The following is a 20,995-nucleotide window of genomic DNA, read 5'->3' on the forward strand; positions in this document are numbered from 1 at the left end:
TCTATCACAGAGACAGAGTCCAGTATTTTAAGACAGGTTTTTATTGGGATGTCCATTTTGATGGCAATCATGGCATAGATCATTACATAACATTCACGATTCACCCATTCACACAGGTGGAGTAAAATATGCAAGGCACCATCCTGCTGCTGCACATCGGAAGCAATTAGAGGTTCGTTCAATGTGTTGCTCAAGGACACTTCGACACGAACTCTGGGGGAGCCCGGGATCGAACTGGGAACCTTCTGGTTGCCATGATGCGGCCACCCTACCTCCTGATCAACTGCTTTTTTTCCCTCTAAAGTTGCTTGTAAATGACAACGTAGAAAAACGAGCTCAAACCACAAAGTCACTTATATTAAGCGGACATGGCAACCCTGGCTCCTGCTGCTGGGTGTCTGCGTCGTTTCCTGTCCCGCCCACAATCCACACAGCTGCCACTCACGTAGCGAAAATAACAGATCTACAAGCTATCAACGCGTCACTTCGCGACGCGTTGATAGTTTGTAGATCTTTTTTAGTGCGTTTTTAGCGACGTGCTTGCGCAAAGCTTTTACGCACGCACAAGTATCCGGAATACTGAGTCACATATAGTACCTCTTATCTGTGGACTGTGGTCACTAGGGTTGCCACCTTTGAGATCTTTGAGATCTTGAAATAAGCAATACGTTGAAGCAATAAATTGAAGCAATACGTTGAAGCAATACGTTGAAGCAATACGTTGAAGCAATACGTTGAAGCAATACGTTGAAGCAATAAGTCGAAGCAATAAGTTGAAGTTTCCCTTCAACTTATTGTTTATATGGTATGCTATCCACAACTTTTGAAGTAGAATTTTGTTTTCCAAATGAGCATAACAACATCAGCAGCCCATTATAAAATATATGCCAGCGACCCCCATAAGAGAAGATTTTTACACAGTGATTCTCAACCCATTTAATTTCAAGTACCAGTTTGACATGCATTAGTATACAGACCCCCATTTAATGGCATTTCTATCTCTGGGACCCCCAATTCATATTGTAAAATCAATGTTAATGTAACTCTGATGGTCCATTTGGTTCCATTTGTACACTCTCAGAGTTACAGACCCATAAGGGTCCATTTGGTTCCAAACTATAATTTAGCTGGGGACCCACTGGAACTCCCTCAAGGACCCCTGGGGGTCCCTGGACCTCACTTTGGGAACCACTGGTTTAGGCTACTTTAGGTAGTGTGTGCCTCCCGCTAGAACAATTGTGCTGACTTTAATATTTCCTGTGTTTTGTTTTGTTCATTATTGTTAAATTCAGTGTTGACGTGTAGGGGCTATTTAGGAAAATAAGGAACAAACTGCGTTCCTTATTGGTTCAATAAGGGACGCATCAGGTGGCAACCCTAGTGGTCACTGGACTGCATGGTTATTTATTATTGTTGGGTTTATAATAATAATGGAAGCATAAATGTTTACACCAATTTGATCAACAAAATATACTATGGCCTTCTTGATGTCATTGCGATTAGAAACCGTTTCCAATTAATTAAATAATGACTAAAAATGTATCTCCAAAAGTACTGTGGAACACTTCTCCACTCCTCATAACCCACTACCCAGGATCTCAAAATGTCTCTCTCAGTCTCTCTATATAAAATATCCAAATAAATAACGTTCCCAACACAAATAATGAGACACTTAATTATTTACGTTTCTCATCAGACTGACTTAGTTTGTCATTATAATAGTGCACGTTTTGACACAAGTGCCATCATGCCATGTATTTAGTTAACAACCTTTATTTGTCTTCTCCTTAGGCATATTTTCTTTCAAATCAGAATGTTATAATCATTAGCAATAAACTATCTCGCAGATTCTCGGCCATTAATTGAATTAACTGACCCAATATTCATTATATTTTAAAAGAAAAACCTCTCTCACACATTTATGCCAGTGTCTGTGCCCGTGATGTCGTCTGGTATTCCCATGCAGTGATCACCGGGCAATGTTGCACCTGTTCCATATAAGGTTGCCTATCCCGTACCCCTGATCTAGTGATTAATATCATCACACAGTGATGAACATAAAAGAGGAATCAATGTGGTGTCCCACTAAACCACACCAGTTGCAACTCCTTGGGACAAAACCGGTTTAAGGTCAACCAATGCACACCAATGCAACTCATTGCTATTGGTTTTGATAGCACGTCAGTGAGCTGGATGCAATCCTACCTGGAGGGGAGAGAACAGATGGTGGAGGTGAACGGAACACTGTCCCCTCCCCTCCCAGTGAGCTGTGGCGTCCCACAAGGAAGCATACTAGGGCCTTTACTGTTCCTAATTTATGTTAACGACATGACTTCAGCTTGTGACTGCAACTTGTTCCTGTTCGCAGATGACTCAGCACTGCTGGTCTCGGACAGGAACAAACTGCAGGTTGAAAAGACCCTCAGCTCTGAACTCGGTAGAATCTGCACCTGGCTCGCTGATAACAAACTATCCTTACACCTGGGAAAAACTGAATCCATCCTCTTCGGATCAAATAGTAAACTCAGCAAGGCAGATGGCTTCTTGGTTAGAGTGGGTGACAATATTATCACACGAAAAGATGAAATTACCTACCTAGGTTCCATCCTGGAGGCCAATCTTTCCGGTGATAAAATGGCCACCAACGTAATCAAAAAAGTCAATCAAAGAACAAGATTCCTTTACAGGATCTCCTCACTGGTCAGCAAAAACACCTTGAAGACCTTAACAGGAGCCCTCGTACAAGGTTTCTTTGACTATGCATCCACCTCTTGGTACCACAGCACCTCAAAGGCCCTTAAAACAAGGCTCCAGACCTCTCAAAACAAACTGGTCAGGCTCCTACTTGGCCTCACCCCCCGAACCCACCTCACCCCTGCCCACTTTGACAGGCTGGGATGGCTTAGGGTCGACGACAGAGTACAGCATCTTGCAATGGGTCTGGTCCACAAGATTCGATACACCACCAAGATACCCATGTACCTGTCTAAATACTTCCTTAATGTAAACGAAGTCCACACCCACAACACCAGAGGGAGTGCAACAAACCATGTACAACCCAGATTCGGCACAAACAAGGGACTAAATTCTTTTCGCTCCTATGCCACCAAAATGTGGAACGCCCTACCAACAGTCATTAAGACATGTGAATCCCTTGACTCCTTCAAAACCGCTCTCAAAGGGCACCTACGGATGGCTGCAATTCGAAACTGGCCTCTGTAAAATCTGAATCCCCCCCACCCCCCCACCCCATTTTCCCTCACTGTATATAGTATTCCCTTTTTTGCTTCCCATATGATGAATTCCTGTTCTGTTCTTTACCTACAGAGAAATGTCTATTTGTATGTCTCTAAATGTTTGTATGTCTTTAAATGTTTTGATGAATTGAACAATGTGGACCCTGTTGTAAACAAGTGTAATGCTTAATTGGGTCGTCCACTCACAGTTGACAGTCTTTGTATTGAGTTTGTGCTTAAAATGTACTGTAAATTCTACAAACTGTTAATAAAGATTTCAATCAATCAATCAAATTGAGTTGTGGTTGACCTTAAAACGGTTTTGTCCCAAGGGTTGCAACTGCATGGTCTGGTTCTGGTATGCGTAGTTTAAATTTTGTTTAATCGATCATATCAAAATGGATAAAATAGCCTACATAGATCTACGAGAGTCTTAAATTAATCTTAAAAGGCTGATCTATTATGTCCCACAGAGTCCAGTTTATAAACGGCAGCGTCTAGTGAGCTAATCTAGTGAGCTAATTTAAGACTTCCGGTGGACGATCTCTTCAAAATAAGAGTACCCTCTAGAGTATTGAAAAAAAGTTTAATTTGCACATTAAAACTACAAATTAAGCATTTAAATGATGCTATATGATGCTATAAGACACACATTATGTTTCTGTGTAAGAATAAGTAATTAAATCCTTATAATAATAATAATAAAGTTATCTAAATGGATAAATGCTATTCACTGGAGTGCATGGACTTTATAAAGTGGACACTGGACAAAAGACGGCTCCGCAAGGCAACTATCTGGACATACCCACGCGTTCGGGGAGATGTCCTATACCACACCCCACTCTCCGCTAAGCGGGAGAGGTGTAAAATTCACAGTAGCAGACCTTCTACTGGGGTCAAGGCTGACAAAAAGTACCGTTTCCGGACCCAGAATGGACACTGGACAAAAGACGGCTCCGCGAGGCAACTATCTGGACATACCCACGCGTTCGGGGAGATGTCCTGTACCACACCCCACTCTCCGCTAAGCGGGAGAGGTGTAAAATTCACAGCAGCAGACCTTCTACTGTGGTCAACGCTGAAAAAAGTACCGTTTCCGGACCCAGAATGGACACTGGACAAAGAGGCCTCCGCGAGGCAACTATCTGGACATACCCACACGTTTGGGGAGATGTCCTCTACCACACCACACTCTCCGCTAAGCGGGAGAGGTGTAAAATTCACAGCAGCAGACCTTCTACTGGGGTCAATGCTGACAAAAAGTACCGTTTCCGGACCCAGAATGGACACTGGACAAAGAGGCCTCCGCGAGGCAACTATCTGGACATACCCACACGTTCGGGGAGATGTCCTCTACCACACCACACTCTCCGCTAAGCGGGAGAGGTGTAAAATTCACAGCAGCAGACCTTCTACTGGGGTCAAGGCTGACAAAAAGTACCGTTTCCGGACCCAGAATGGACACTGGACAAAAGACGGCTCCGCGAGGCAACTATCTGGACATACCCACGCGTTCGGGGAGATGTCCTGTACCACACCCCACTCTCCGCTAAGCGGGAGAGGTGTAAAATTCACAGCAGCAGACCTTCTACTGGGGTCAATGCTGACAAAAAGTACCGTTTCCGGACCCAGAATGGACACTGGACAAAGAGGCCTCCGCGAGGCAACTATCTGGACATACCCACACGTTCGGGGAGATGTCCTCTACCACACCACACTCTCCGCTAAGCGGGAGAGGTGTAAAATTCACAGCAGCAGACCTTCTACTGGGGTCAAGGCTGACAAAAAGTACCGTTTCCGGACCCAGAATGGACACTGGACAAAAGACGGCTCCGCGAGGCAACTATCTGGACATACCCACGCGTTCGGGGAGATGTCCTGTACCACACCCCACTCTCCGCTAAGCGGGAGAGGTGTAAAATTCACAGCAGCAGACCTTCTACTGTGGTCAACGCTGAAAAAAGTACCGTTTCCGGACCCAGAATGGACACTGGACAAAGAGGCCTCCGCGAGGCAACTATCTGGACATACCCACGCGTTCGGGGAGATGTCCTCTACCACACCACACTCTCCGCTAAGCGGGAGAGGTGTAAAATTCACAGCAGCAGACCTTCTACTGGGGTCAATGCTGACAAAAAGTACCGTTTCCGGACCCAGAATGGACACTGGACAAAGAGGCCTCCGCGAGGCAACTATCTGGACATACCCACGTGTTCGGGGAGATGTCCTCTACCACACCCCACTCTCCGCTAAGCGAGAGAGGTGTAAAATTCACAGCAGCAGACCTTCTACTGGGGTCAACGCTCAAAAAAGTGCTGTGCCTTGGGGCATTGACATGAAATCACTTTCTCTACGCAAGCTAAGTCAGGTCAAGGAGTTACCTCTAGCTTTGGAATGGGTGTCACTTGTGTGCGTTGATTGCATCTGTCTGTGCATTTATGCATTTGTTTGTCCTGACGAAACTTGATTATTTCTCGACTGTTTATTTTCTCGTATGACACGACATAGAAACTACTTGTGACTACTGTCTTTGTGTGCTGTCGAGCGGATGTTCTTTGCATCAGCTCAAAGGTATAGCCTGCTGTGTCATTCGATTCATTTGTCCAGATATGCCATTTATGATCTTTAAGGATGTACAATGACGCATATGGTGGCCTGTCGAAAAATACACACATACTGGTCAAAGCATACTCATTTTGGTGGTACAGACAGGATAAATTGAACGTTTTTGGAATTTTTGTGCCAGCTCTTAACAGGAGAAGTAAGGTCTGTGGGCTGTTAATTACTTCATATGTTGATAAGCTCTTTTCCTGCTGACATGTTTCACATTGTTCAGATTGAGCAGGTAATATTTGTGCAATAGTGTCTAAGATGCCTTTTTGTGACACGTCAAGTGGCTGCACTATGAATTGTGACATGTTCTTTGTAGATGGTAAGGCCTTGTCACCACATTGAGTACAACTATACAGACTAAGACTTTTCAGGCAAAGCAGGTCATCTCCAAGGAAAGGAGACCGAAGTGTGTATTCTACAAATCTATTTAATATGGTGCATACTTCTGTCCTAGAACATTTCTGAGACACTAATGACACTGATGTGTTGGCTAGATTGAATTTCTCAAGTTTCCGTCTAAATGTTGAGTCCTGCGCTGCTGCTTCTTCAAGCCGTGTGTGACATTTTTTGATAGCAGATGTCTGTTGTAGAAATGTTAGAATTGGTAATGGTATAGCTTCACACATATTGTCATTTAGACTTTCATTGCATAAAACCACATCATCATCATCTTCTTCCAAATTGTCCTCCGTTATTGTTCTGTTAATTGCTTTCAACTGTCCAGGCACAGAATGTACAGATGTCTGTATGTTTTGCTTGAACAACTGTGTGGACACCACACATACTCAACCAAACTACTAGTTTGTGTATAAAATCTAATGGGTCATTGTGCATTCCTTTTTTTTTTTTTTTTTTTTTTTTTATTAAGATATTTTTTTGCGGCTTACGCCTTTTATTGATTTTTGAAGGGACAGACAGTAGGCTGACAGGAAACGGGAGAGAGATGGGGGGATGACATGCAGTAAAGGCCGTGTCGGGTCCGGGAGTCGAACCCGCGGCACACTGCGACTGGATTACCAGTCCGGTGCCCAGACCGTTACGCTACGGCCTGGGCCCATTGTGCATTCCTAAGGCCAAGTAAGATGCTATTCACTAGTTGTTGAGTGACACCACAGATTGTTTTGCAATCAAATGTGTGACCTGGATTTTGAAAAAACGCTTGAATGAGAGCTGCTAAATTCCCCGGCATAGATGACAACTGAACCATCGAAGTAGGTGTCAATGGTTTCAATTTATCTTGTACTACTTGTAGATGCAGTATACCCACGCGTTCGGGGAGATGTCCTGTACCACACCCCACTCTCCGCTAAGTGGGAGAGGTGTAAAATTCACGGCAGCAGACCTTCTACTGAGGTCAACGCTCAAAAAAGTGCTGTGCCTTGGGGCATTGACAATTATTTAATTAACGAATTAAATAACCTTATTTTATTCTGAAGGCAACCGGATGTCTTAAATTAGCTAGCTCTCAGACAGGAAGTTCTAAATTAGCTCATAAGACGGAGCCAAATATCTGTCTGAGAGTGGAGCCTGCCTGGCAAATGACATGGGGGGTCCTTTTTGTGGGCTTGGCCAAAAGTGGGCGTTACCAAAAGGTGGGCGTGGCCATGGCCGCCAGAAGTCTGTCAGATTTTGACAGCTTCAAATTAGTGTTAAACATAATATAACCCAATTGACTCCAGTCCTCTCTGTTTAATATATCTATAATGAAACTATATAAACTATGCATATACCATGAAGTGCTATGACTACTAGCTCTGGTCCATAGCTCTAATGCGTTTCATTTAGAGCTATGTTACTCTAAACTTCCCCGCTCGCATGAATGCAGACCAGCCTCTACTCTTTGGCGTAAATAAAAAGAACGTTTTTGCTACACATAAAAACAAAGGCGAGTTGTGTCATTAGAAAGCCTACTTTGGTAATTGGTTCTAGTTCTAGTGAACAGAAATAATAAATAAATAGACTTGGTAACCTAACTGTAGGGAGTGCAAACACATTAAAGAACCTGGGGGTTATCATCAATGAAAAGGCAACACAATGAGCAGAAAATAAAAATGAACCATGTAAATACAACAAATTGAGCAGAGCACTGCAGGGAGTTGAACCCCATTCCGGTAAACCAGAAGTACCACAACCAGTGCCTTGGTTTTTGTTTTGTTTTACGAGGTCCATTCGTTGAAATGTAAATTTTGCATTGCAACGGTAAAGTAATTTCACAATTGACATTGTAGGCAATAATTAATAACGGTATGGCACCAGGCCAAAGCCATGGGGATAGAGTATGTTTTGCACTCTGAGTGAGTGTGTGTGTGTGTGTGTGTGTCCGTCAGTTTGTTAACAGCTAATCTCCAGCACCATTAACCCGGTCGATGCCAAATTTTGCACACACACTCCCTGGATGCCAACGATGAACCTCTGTCCCAAATTTTCCAGAACGGCCTGTATAGCACCACACATTTTTGTATGCCCTCCGAGACTATGGACTATAGCCTTTCGCTTTTCCGCGATTTAACCTTTTTTCAAATCGTGAACAATGATGAAGAATCGCGCACTATAGCATGCCACTTAATGACCTTGGGGTCATCAAGGTCATTGATATTGATCAATAACCTTGAGCAGTATAAATGACCTTCAATAAGACTAGTAAATGACCTTGACCAGTATAAATGACCTTGACAAGTACAAATGACCTTGACCAGTATAAATGACCGTGACCAGTATATGACTGACCAGTATAAATTACCTTCATGAGACTAGTAAATGACCTTGACCAGTATAAATGACCTTTAGAAGACTAGTAAATGATCTTCACCAGTATAAATGACCTTTAGAAGACTAGTAAATGATCTTCACCAGTATAAATGACCTTGACCAGTATGCGGTCCGTGACCATGGACTATAGCCTTTTGCTTTTCCTTGATTTTCACCTTTAAAAAATCCTCAACAATGATGAAGAATCGCACACTATAGCGCGCCGCTCAATGACCTGAGACCATGGACCAATGAATGAAATACAACACATTGAGCAGGGCACTGCAGGGAGTTGAACCCCGTTCCGGTAAACCAGAAGTCCGACACCAGTGCCTTAGTTTTTGTGTTGTTGTTCATTTAAAGGTCCAGGTGTGCATACGCATGTGCCCCTGTGTGTGTAGGTGCATGTGTGCATGCTTCAATGACCACTGTTGGACCCAATGGCGATCAAGGACCTCAGGGAGCCACCCATAATTCACAACGGTCACAGCGAACTCTGTTGCATCACAACTGGTGGCCAACAGTCGTAACCAACACCGCCACGACCCACAGGAGAATACCATCGCACAGTGGTATCAGACCAACCACAATCAGCCAGCCCTCAAACCAAACCCTTCGACCTAGAAGAACTCAAAACTGCAATGGGAAAGTTGAAACCCGGAAAAGCAGCAGGGATTGATGACATACTGGCAGAAATTATACAGCACCTGGAACCTAACGCAAAGACCTGGCTCGTGGGGATGCTGAACACATGCATGGCACAGAAAACCATCCCTTCTGTCTGGAGAAAAGCCAAAGTGGTTGCAATCCCCAAACCTGGCAAAGACCCATCATCCTCAAAGAGCTACCGACCCATTTCCCTCCTCTGCATCACCTACAAGAGAGGCTGCTACTCCAACGCCTCATACCACTCATAGACACCAAGCTGACTAAAGACCAAGCTGGTTTCCGTCCCGTCCTGTGCTGGACAGAGCTCAACCTCACCCAACACATTGAGGATGGGTTTGAGGGAAAACAAATAACTGGAGCAGCAACTGGACAGTAAGGCTGCGGTAACCTAGTCTGGGCTTGCTGCTGCACTGGCTTGCTCAGCTCGCATTCTGAGCTGGCTGGCTTTCCAGAAAGGCTGGTTCTGTTGCTGCAAGGCAGGGCAGGGCAGACCGGGCCAGGCAGACAGAGAGCCAGGCCTCAAGAGAGGCCTGGCTGAGCTGACTGAGCAAGGCTGGTATGGCTGCAATGGCTGACTGCAAGGGCTGATATGCTCTGGCTTGGCAGCCTGACTTTCTACACTGGCTGACTGGCGGAGCTGACTGGCTGCGTTGGCTGACTGGGCAGGCTTGCTGGCTAGCTGGCTTGCTGTGCTCCCTGAGGGAAGCTTTGGGATGGATCTCTAGGGGCATCGGCTAGTGTTGAGCCTTCCTATGGCGTCTACCTTGATCTCCGTCCTAAGAAAGAAAGACAGAAAAAGAAAGACACACAAACCCAACTATGCAGCTTCCACCTGAGGAACCGAGACGCGAGAAAAGAACTGAGCGTCACTTGGGATGGTCACAAACTCTCCAACCATACCCACCCCATGTATCTTGGAGTTACACTGGACAGGACACTCTTCTTCAAAAAAACACCTGGAGAACACAAAAGCCACGGTCAACACCCACAATAACATCCTGTGAAAACTAGTGAACTCCCAAGTGGGGCGCAGACCCACAAACAATCCGTGCAACTGCCATGGCCCTGTCTTTCTCTACAGCAGAGTATTCCTGCTCAAGCTGGAGCCGATCACGTCACACCAAATTGGTCGACACAGCCCTAAATGACACCTGTCGCATCATCACGGGATGGGTCAAGAAAACACCTGTCCCGTCCGTGCCTTTATGCGCTAGCCGGCACCTCCCCCCGCACATCAGACGACTGTGTAACGCTCAAGATGAATGGAAAACACAGGAGATAGACAGTGAAGTCTGGAATGAAATGATAGAGAACACCTCACACACACAGTTTCCTTTCGTGGCTGTTTACATTCGAGGGTCGCCGGTCCTCTCAAACGGAACAGTTTAACGTCATGCCCAGGACGAAAAGATATAGAGAACACCATAATGACAAATGACAAATAACAGCAGGAAGGCACCTTGGATGGAGCCCGCACACCACAGGTATAAGAAAGACGTGATGCAGAGGAGGGAAATGGGTTGGTAGCTCTTCGGGGATAATGGGTCTTTGCCAGGTTTAGGGATTGCAACCACTTTGGCCTTTTTCCAGACAGAAGGGGTGGTTTTCTGTGCTGTGCATTTGTTCAGCATCCCCACAAGCCAGGGCCTTGAGTTAGGTCCCAGGTGCTGTATCATTTCTGCCAGTAGGTCATCAATCCCTGCTGCTTTTCCGGGTTTCAACTTTCCCATTGCAGTTTCAAGTTCTTCTAGGTCGAAGGGTTTGGTTTGAGTGATGGCTGATTATGGTTGGTCTGATACCACTGTGCGATGGTATTCTATGTGGGTCGGTGGCGGTGTTGGTTACAACTGTTGGCCACCAGTTGTGACCAAGACCGCCACCAACCCACAGGAGAATACCATCGCACAGTGGTATCAGACCAACCACAATCAGCCAGCCTTCAAACCAAACCCTTCGACCTAGAAGAACGTGAAACTGCAATGGGAAAGTTGAAACCCGGAAAAGCAGCAGGGATTGATGACCTACTAGCAGAAATGATACAGCACCTGGGACCTAACGGAAAGACCTGGCTTGTGGGGATGCTGAACACATGCATAGCACAGAAAACCATCCCTTCTGTCTGGAAAAAGGCCAAAGTGGTTGCAATCCCTAAACCTGGCAAAGACCCATTATCCCCAAAGAGCTACCGACCCATTTCCCTCCTCTGCATCACCTACAAGCCTATCCCGTCACACCAAATTGGTCGACACAGCCCTAAATGACACCTGTGGCATCATCATAGGATGCATCAAGACAACACCTGACCCTGTCCCAACACCTGTTTACATTCGAGGGTCGCCGGTCCTCTCGAACGGAACAGTTTAACGTCATGCCCAGGACGAAAAGATATAGAGAACACCAACATGACAAATAACAGCAGGAAGGCATGGGCCACAATCCACCGTCTTGGCAAAGACCACACCACCCATAATTCACAACGGTCACAGCAAACTCTATTGCATCACAACTGGTGTAGTTATTGGATGGAGCCCGCACACCACCAAAAAAAAGAAAAACAACATACTATAGTATGCCCTCCGTGACCATGGACTTTAGCCTTTCGCTTTTCTGCAATTTAACCTTTTTTCAAATCCTCAACAATGATGAAGAATCGCGCACTATAGCGTGCCACTTAATGACCTTGACCAATATCAATGACCTTGAGCAGTATAAATTACCTTCAATAAGACTAGTAAATGACCTTGACCAGTATAAATGACCTTGACAAGTACAAATGACCTTGACCAGTATAAATGACCTTCACCAGTAGAAATGACCGTGACCAGTATATGACTGTGACCAGTATAAATTACCTTCATGAGACTAGTAATTGACCTTGACCAGTGTAAATGACCTTTAGAAGACTAGTAAATGATCTTCACCAGTATAAATGACCTTTAGAAGACTAGTAAATGATCTTCACCAGTATAAATGACCTTGACCAGTATGCGGTCCGTGACCATGGACTATAGCCTTTTGCTTTTCCTTGATTTTCACCTTTAAAAAATCCTCAACAATGATGAAGAATCGCACACTATAGCGCGCCGCTCAATGACCTGAGACCATGGACCAATGAATGAAATACAACACATTGAGCAGGGCACTGCAGGGAGTTGAACCCCGTTCCGGTAAACCAGAAGTCCGACACCAGTGCCTTAGTTTTTGTGTTGTTGTTCATTTAAAGGTCCAGGTGTGCATACGCATGTTCCCCTGTGTGTGTAGGTGCATGTGTGCATGTGTGTGCACGCTTCAATGACCACTGTTGGACCCAATGGCGATCAAGGACCTCAGGGAGCCACCCATAATTCACAACGGTCACAGCGAACTCTGTTGCATCACAACTGGTGGCCAACAGTCGTAACCAACACCACCACGACCCACAGGAGAATACCATCGCACAGTGGTATCAGACCAACCACAATCAGCCAGCCCTCAAACCAAACCCTTCGACCTAGAAGAACTCAAAACTGCAATGGGAAAGTTGAAACCCGGAAAAGCAGCAGGGATTGATGACATACTGGCAGAAATTATACAGCACCTGGAACCTAACGCAAAGACCTGGCTCGTGGGGATGCTGAACACATGCATGGCACAGAAAACCATCCCTTCTGTCTGGAGAAAAGCCAAAGTGGTTGCAATCCCCAAACCTGGCAAAGACCCATCATCCTCAAAGAGCTACCGACCCATTTCCCTCCTCTGCATCACCTACAAGAGAGGCTGCTACTCCAACGCCTCATACCACTCATAGACACCAAGCTGACTAAAGACCAAGCTGGTTTCCGTCCCGTCCTGTGCTGGACAGAGCTCAACCTCACCCAACACATTGAGGATGGGTTTGAGGGAAAACAAATAACTGGAGCAGCAACTGGAGGGCGAAGCAAGCACGCAGGCAGCTTGTGCCTGCCTGCGTGCCTGCCTGCCTTCCTCATGTGGAAGCTGCATAGTTGAGTTTGTGTGTGTGTTTCTTTTTCTGTCTTTCTTTCTTAGGACGAAGATCAAGGTAGACGCCGTTGGAAGGCTCAACACAAGCCGATGCCCCTAGAGATCCATCCCAAAGCTTCCCTCAGGGAGTCCAGCAAGCCAGCTAGCCAGCAAGCCCGCCCAGTCAGCCAACGCAGCCAGCCAGCTCCGCCAGTCAGCCAGTGTAGAAAGTCAGGCTGCCAAGCCAGCGCACATCAGCCCTTGCAGTCAACCATTGTAGCCATACCAGCCTTGCTCAGTCAGCTCAGCCAGGCCTCTCTCGAGGCCTGGCTCTCTGTCTGCCTGGCCCGGTCTTCCCCGCCCTGCCTTGCAGCAACAGAACCAGCCTTGCTGGCAAGCCAGCCAGCTCAGAATACGAGCTCAGCAAGCCAGCGCAGCTGGCAAGCACGCAGTTAGTCTAAACCAGTTTCAGACTGGCAGGCCAAGGCAGACAGACAGGAAGACCGAGGCGCCTAGGCAGGCAGACAGGCCAGGAAGGCAACAAAGTGCAGGCAGGGGGACTGTCCGGCCTAAGGCTGCGCTGCAAGGGTTGGAGCCTGGCCAGCTCCTGCTGGTCTAGACTGAGTGGCTGTGGCTGCACAGTAAGGCTGCGGTAACCTAGTCTGGGCTTGCTGCTGCACTGGCTTGCTCAGCTCGCATTCTGAGCTGGCTGGCTTTCCAGAAAGGCTGGTTCTGTTGCTGCAAGGCAGGGCAGGGCAGACCGGGCCAGGCAGACAGAGAGCCAGGCCTCAAGAGAGGCCTGGCTGAGCTGACTGAGCAAGGCTGGTATGGCTGCAATGGCTGACTGCAAGGGCTGATATGCTCTGGCTTGGCAGCCTGACTTTCTACACTGGCTGACTGGCGGAGCTGACTGGCTGCGTTGGCTGACTGGGCAGGCTTGCTGGCTAGCTGGCTTGCTGTGCTCCCTGAGGGAAGCTTTGGGATGGATCTCTAGGGGCATCGGCTAGTGTTGAGCCTTCCTATGGCGTCTACCTTGATCTCCGTCCTAAGAAAGAAAGACAGAAAAAGAAAGACACACAAACCCAACTATGCAGCTTCCACCTGAGGAACCGAGACGCGAGAAAAGAACTGAGCGTCACTTGGGATGGTCACAAACTCTCCAACCATACCCACCCCATGTATCTTGGAGTTACACTGGACAGGACACTCTTCTTCAAAAAAACACCTGGAGAACACAAAAGCCACGGTCAACACCCACAATAACATCCTGTGAAAACTAGTGAACTCCCAAGTGGGGCGCAGACCCACAAACAATCCGTGCAACTGCCATGGCCCTGTCTTTCTCTACAGCAGAGTATGCCTGCTCAAGCTGGAGCCGATCACGTCACACCAAATTGGTCGACACAGCCCTAAATGACACCTGTCGCATCATCACGGGATGGGTCAAGACAACACCTGTCCCGTCCGTGCCTTTATGCGCTAGCCGGCACCTCCCCCCGCACATCAGACGACTGTGTAACGCTCAAGATGAATAGAAAACACAGGAGATAGACAGTGAAGTCTGGAATGAAATGATAGAGAACACCTCACACACACAGTTTCCTTTCGTGGCCGTTTACATTCGAGGGTCGCCGGTCCTCTCGAACGGAACAGTTTAACGTCATGCCCAGGGCGAAAAGATATAGAGAACACCATAATGACAAATAACAGCAGGAAGGCATGGGCCACAATCCACCGTCTTGGCAAAGACCACACCACCCATAATTCACAACGGTCACAGCAAACTCTGTTGCATCACAACTGGTGTAGGTATTGGATGGAGCCCGCACACCACAGGTATAAGAAAGACGTGATGCAGAGGAGGGAAATCGGTCGGTAGCTCTTCGGGGATAATGGGTCTTTGCCAGGTTTAGGGATTGCAACTACTCCAGCCTTTTTCCAAACAGAAGGGATGGTTTTCTGTGCTATGCATGTGTTCAGCATCCCCACAAGCCAGGTCCTTGCGATAGGTCCCAGGTGCTGTATCATTTCTGCAAGTATGCCATCAATCCCTGCTGCTTTTCCGGGTTTCAACTTTCCCATTGCAGTTTCACGTTCTTCTAAGTCGAAGGGTTTGGTTTGAGGGCTGGCTGATTGTGGTTGGTCTGATACCACTGTGCGATGGTATTCTATGTGGGTCGGTGGCAGTGTTGGTTACAACTGTTGGCCACCAGTTGTGACCAAGACCGCCACCGACCCACAGGAGAATACCATCGCACAGTGGTATCAGACCAACCACAATCAGCCAGCCCTCAAACCAAACCCTTCGACCTAGAAGAACTTGAAACTGCAATGGGAAAGTTGAAACCCGGAAAAGCAGCAGGGATTGATGACCTACTGGCAGAAATGTTACAGCACCTGGGACCCAACGCAAAGACCTGGCTTGTGGGGATGCTGAACACATGCATAGCACAGAAAACCATCCCTTCTGTCTGGGAAAAGGCCAAAGTGGTTGCAATCCCTAAACCTGGCAAAGACCCATTATCCACAAAGAGCTACCGACCCATTTCCCTCTGCATCACCTACAAGGCTATATGAGAAGCTGCTACTCCAACGCCTTGTTGCCACTCATAGATACCAAGCTGACTAAAGACCAAGCTGGTTTCCGTCCCAGCCGCTCCTGTGCTGGACAGAGCTCAACCTCACCCAACACATTGAGGATGGGTTTGAGGGGAAACAAATAACTGGAGCAGCATTCAGAGATCTCTCTGCTGCCTACGACACTGTCCAACACCGCACAATGGTCAGGAAAAGCCTCCTCAACAACAGGCGCTTCTATGTCCAGTTAAATGACCAGAGGAGTAAATGGAAAGCCCAAAAGAACGGCCTCCAACAAGGTAGCGTGCTCGCCCCCCTCCTTTTCAATATCTACACAAACGACCAGCCACTACCCAATGCCTAATGCCAGCGTTTCATCTACGCCGACAACCTCTGCATTACGACCCAACAAGCAGACTTCCAGAAGATTGAGTCTGTCCTTGAAAGTGCCCTCCAAGAAATGTCAAGCTACTACAATACAACCACCTGAAACCCAACCTATAGAGAACACCTCACACACACATAATTTCCTTTCGTGGCCGTTTACATTCGAGGGTCACTGGTCCTCTCGAACGGAACAGTTTAACGTCATGCCCAGGACGAAAAGATATAGAGAACACCAACATGTCAAATAACAGCAGGAAGGCATGGGCCACAATCCACCGTCTTGGCAAAAACCACACCACCCATAATTCACAACGGTCACAGCAAACTCTGTTGCATCACAACTGGTGTAGGTATTGGATGGAGCCCGCACACCACAGGTATAAGAAAGACGTTCTTTGTTGAAATACTGACAGCGTTTCGATCCATTTGATCTTCATCAGGTCATGTGTACACAAAACATACACTTTTATACTAAGGGAGTGCCCCCATTAAACAATCAAAATACCACATTTTGGTGCCCCTCCCATCACTGCAGGTGTGACACGTCAACCCTGAGTGAGTAGGTGGGGACCCAGACATATTGATGTAAATATAGTCTGTTCAGAAATTGTAGTGCCTCTCATAGAGCTTGTAGGTGATGCAGAGGAGGGAAATGGGTCGGTAGCTCTTCGGGGATAATGGGTCTTTGCCAGGTTTAGGGATTGCAACTACTCCAGCCTTTTTCCAAACAGAAGGGATGGTTTTCTGTGCTATGCATGTGTTCAGCATCCCCACAAGCCAGGTCCTTGCGATAGGTCCCAGGTGCTGTATCATTTCTGCCAGTATGCCATCAATCCCTGCTGCTTTTCCGGGTTTCAACTTTCCCATTGCAGTTTCACGTTCTTCTAAGTCGAAGGGTTTGGTTTGAGGGCTGGCTGATTGTGGTTGGTCTGATACCACTGTGCGATGGTATTCTATGTGGGTCGGTGGCGGTGTTGGTTACAACTGTTGGCCACCAGTTGTGACCAAGACCGCCACCGACCCACAGGAGAATACCATCGCACAGTGGTATCAGACCAACCACAATCAGCCAGCCCTCAAACCAAACCCTTCGACCTAGAAGAACTTGAAACTGCAATGGGAAAGTTGAAACCCGGAAAAGCAGCAGGGATTGATGACCTACTGGCAGAAATGTTACAGCACCTGGGACCCAACGCAAAGACCTGGCTTGTGGGGATGCTGAACACATGCATAGCACAGAAAACCATCCCTTCTGTCTGGGAAAAGGCCAACGTGGTTGCAATCCCTAAACCTGGCATAGACCCATTATCCACAAAGAGCTACCGACCCATTTCCCTCTGCATCACCTACAAGGCTATATGAGAAGCTGCTACTCCAACGCCTTGTTGCCACTCATAGATACCAAGCTGACTAAAGACCAAGCTGGTTTCCGTCCCAGCCGCTCCTGTGCTGGACAGAGCTCAACCTCACCCAACACATTGAGGATGGGTTTGAGGGGAAACAAATAACTGGAGCAGCATTCAGAGATCTCTCTGCTGCCTACGACACTGTCCAACACCGCACAATGGTCAGGAAAAGCCTCCTCAACAACAGGCGCTTCTATGTTCAGTTAAATGACCAGAGGAGTAAATGGAAAGCCGAAAAGAACGGCCTCCCACAAGGTAGCGCGCTCGCCCCCCTCCTTTTCAATATCTAAACAAACGACCAGCCACTTGAAACCCAACCCATCAAAAACCCAACTATGCAGCTTCCACCTGAGGAACCGAGACGCAAAAAAAGAACTGAGCATCACAAACTCTCAAACCATACCCACCCCATGTAACTTGGAGTTACACTGGACAGTTTAACGTCATGCCCAGGACGAAAAGTTATAGAGAACACCAACATGACAAACCCTACACTTAAACCCTCTATATTTAATAAAAAACAATTCTGGACAGGAATCCTGTATTGCAGGGGTGCCCAAAAGGTACATCGTGATCTACCAGTAATCACAAAGGCTGTGCAGGTAGACCATATGGCATGCCCCTGTATATAATCTATCACTTGAATTAAGGTGACTTGACACCAGCTCAAATGTTGCACACAAACATCAGTAGCAAAAGTACAAAGTTATTGTGACAGTAATAATTGCTATAGTGTGTGTTCAGTAACAGGAATATTCCTGTCTCTCCAGCTCTTTAATAAATAGAAAAGGGTTTAATCAGGAGTTGTAGTAGCCACAGGATAATCTAAGCGGTGGATATTGCTCTTTTCTTCATGTCTTTATGTATGTAAATTGTCTTGTTGTTTGTGTTATGTCAAATGCGTGTATATGTGTTCTGCATATACTTGGCTGCTGTGTTGCAAGTTACTGAACACACACTATAGCAATGATTACTGTCACACTATAGAGCTATTTAACACTGTTACTGAACACACACTATAGCAATGATTACTGTCACAATATAGAGCTATTTAACACTGTTACTGAACACACACACTATAGCAATGATTACTGTCACAATATAGAGCTATTTAACACTGTTACTGAACACACACACTATAGCAATGATTACTGTCACAATATAGAGCTATTTAACACTGTTACTGAACACACACTATAGCAATGATTACTGTCACACTATAGAGCTATTTAACACTGTTACTGAACACACACTATAGCAATGATTACTGTCACAATACAGAGCAATTTAATTTAGGTAACCAAATTGACCCCAATAGTAGATCTTTACACTCTCAATAGTTCAATTGTTGTTAAGCATCTGCTTAATTTCCAAAAAAACTACACAATTAGAGAATGTAGAAGATTGCTACTTTTGATCCTTTGATTATATAATGCTGATTGTAGCATAGTGGTTAGTGACTGAGCTTTGTTAACATGAGTGCCCGGGATCGTTTCCCACCAATTTCAAAGAATGTTTGTTACTTCGTGCCAATTTTCACAGAACGTTTGTCCTTTTACCTACCAAACAATACTATTTTCACCTCTAGTCGATTATTTATTCAGCGTTTGAGCCACGGACCACCATTTGAGGCCATCTAGTCTCTCAGACCCATTTGAGCCACTGACCACCATTGTGAGAGTCTATTAATGTGAAATGGTGGTCCGTGGCTCAAACATGTTATCACTTTTGAAGTTACTTGTTGTGTTTAGATATGTAAATACTACTCTTTAAAGCCGTGTTTCGGTAGTCGAGTGGGTACTGTCGACGGTTAGTAAACATTGAGGCCGGGCATAGTTGTTTATAAACCTTCGACACTAACCATTCGGCTACTGAAACACTGTTTTACAGTTTCGTACAAACATCATATATAAACATCATAACAAGTAACTTCAAGTGATAGACGTTTGAACACACAAACAACAACAGCGTTAAGTATTAAATAACATTTAATCACTTACTTGCTCCGAAGACGGACCCGCGATGGTGACGTGGCACGTTCCAAACAAACACTGACCAAACCTACCTCCACGCGTCTCTTCCGTATTTGAGGGCGGCGGCACTTCCTTCCGGTGTGAGGCCACGCCCGCGAGATTTAACCGGGAATCTATTGTAGTCCTCTTACGTTACATCCGGGTCCCTTGGTCCCATCCGCTTCTAATGCAAAATAGCTACAGTCTATGATATGAACGCGTGAATCTTTTTTTTTTTTTTTTACAATAACGTTATTTGTCAGAAAGGAAGCCATTGAGGGTTAAAATGGGTCTTAATGCTTCCAACTCATATAACTGTCACCAACAACACTTTTAATGATATTACATGAAGCAGACAGCCCTGTGATGAAACCTTTAGCATTACACTGTGGTTAATAGGTTTTTATTCACAATGGAATGTTATTGTACTCTTAATATATCATGGTGTAGCACAGCACAGTAGATTCATATTTCAATCGATCTGGGATGTTAAAATTGTGCAAAACTCTGTTCAATGAATGGCCTCTTCTGCTACATTAAACATTACTAAACATTACTTATACCTGTTATTGAGACTCCTATAGAGCATGTTGACATGGATAGCTTGGTTAGTAGTATCTCTGTTAGTTAATGCAGTTTGATTGATTAAATTAATAGCCTATTTTATTAGACAAAAATGTAGAACAGTAGTGTCATAGAGTGGAAAATGCCATTTGGTTTAATGTCACAGAATGCAGTGCCACGTAGAGCAGCATGATAAATGGTTAACTTTATAGTGTGTTCAAAAATGGCAGATCTGCAAGTTCAGTGTCTTGAATGAGATGTGCTGTGAGTTTGCATATCTGCTATTGTCCAGCATAGGACCGTTGCACAGTGAAGTATAAACAAGGCTTTAGGATTTATAAGTCGTTTTTAGAATATAATAGAATATTCACTCCAGTGAATAGCATTTATCCATTTAGATAACTTTTTGATGTTATTTAATTACTTATTTTTACACAGAAACATAATGTGTGTCTTTACAATAACTGTAATGTAATAATAATACTAATAATGTAATGTAATAATTATTAATTAAATAACCTTATTTTATTCTGAAGGCAACCGGATGTCTTAAATTAGCTAGCTCTCAGACAGGAAGTTCTAAATTAGCTCAAAAGACGGAGCCCTTATAAACATGGTTTTACTCCTTGGCTACTGGTTGGAAATAGTCATTTTAGAGCCTGCTTTGCCATCTACTGGACACATGACAGTATTACACTCTATCCTCAGCCCTTCAGTTGTACTGTGCTGCAATTAAATACATGTTCAATAAATGAATAAAATACACAATTACATAAACACAAGCTGGAGTTTAGATTGTTCCGCTTTGCATTTATGGTGCGAC

Source organism: Protomyctophum parallelum, assembly GCF_964188405.1.
Source record: "Protomyctophum parallelum genome assembly, chromosome: 23".
NCBI lineage: Eukaryota > Metazoa > Chordata > Actinopteri > Myctophiformes > Myctophidae > Protomyctophum > Protomyctophum parallelum.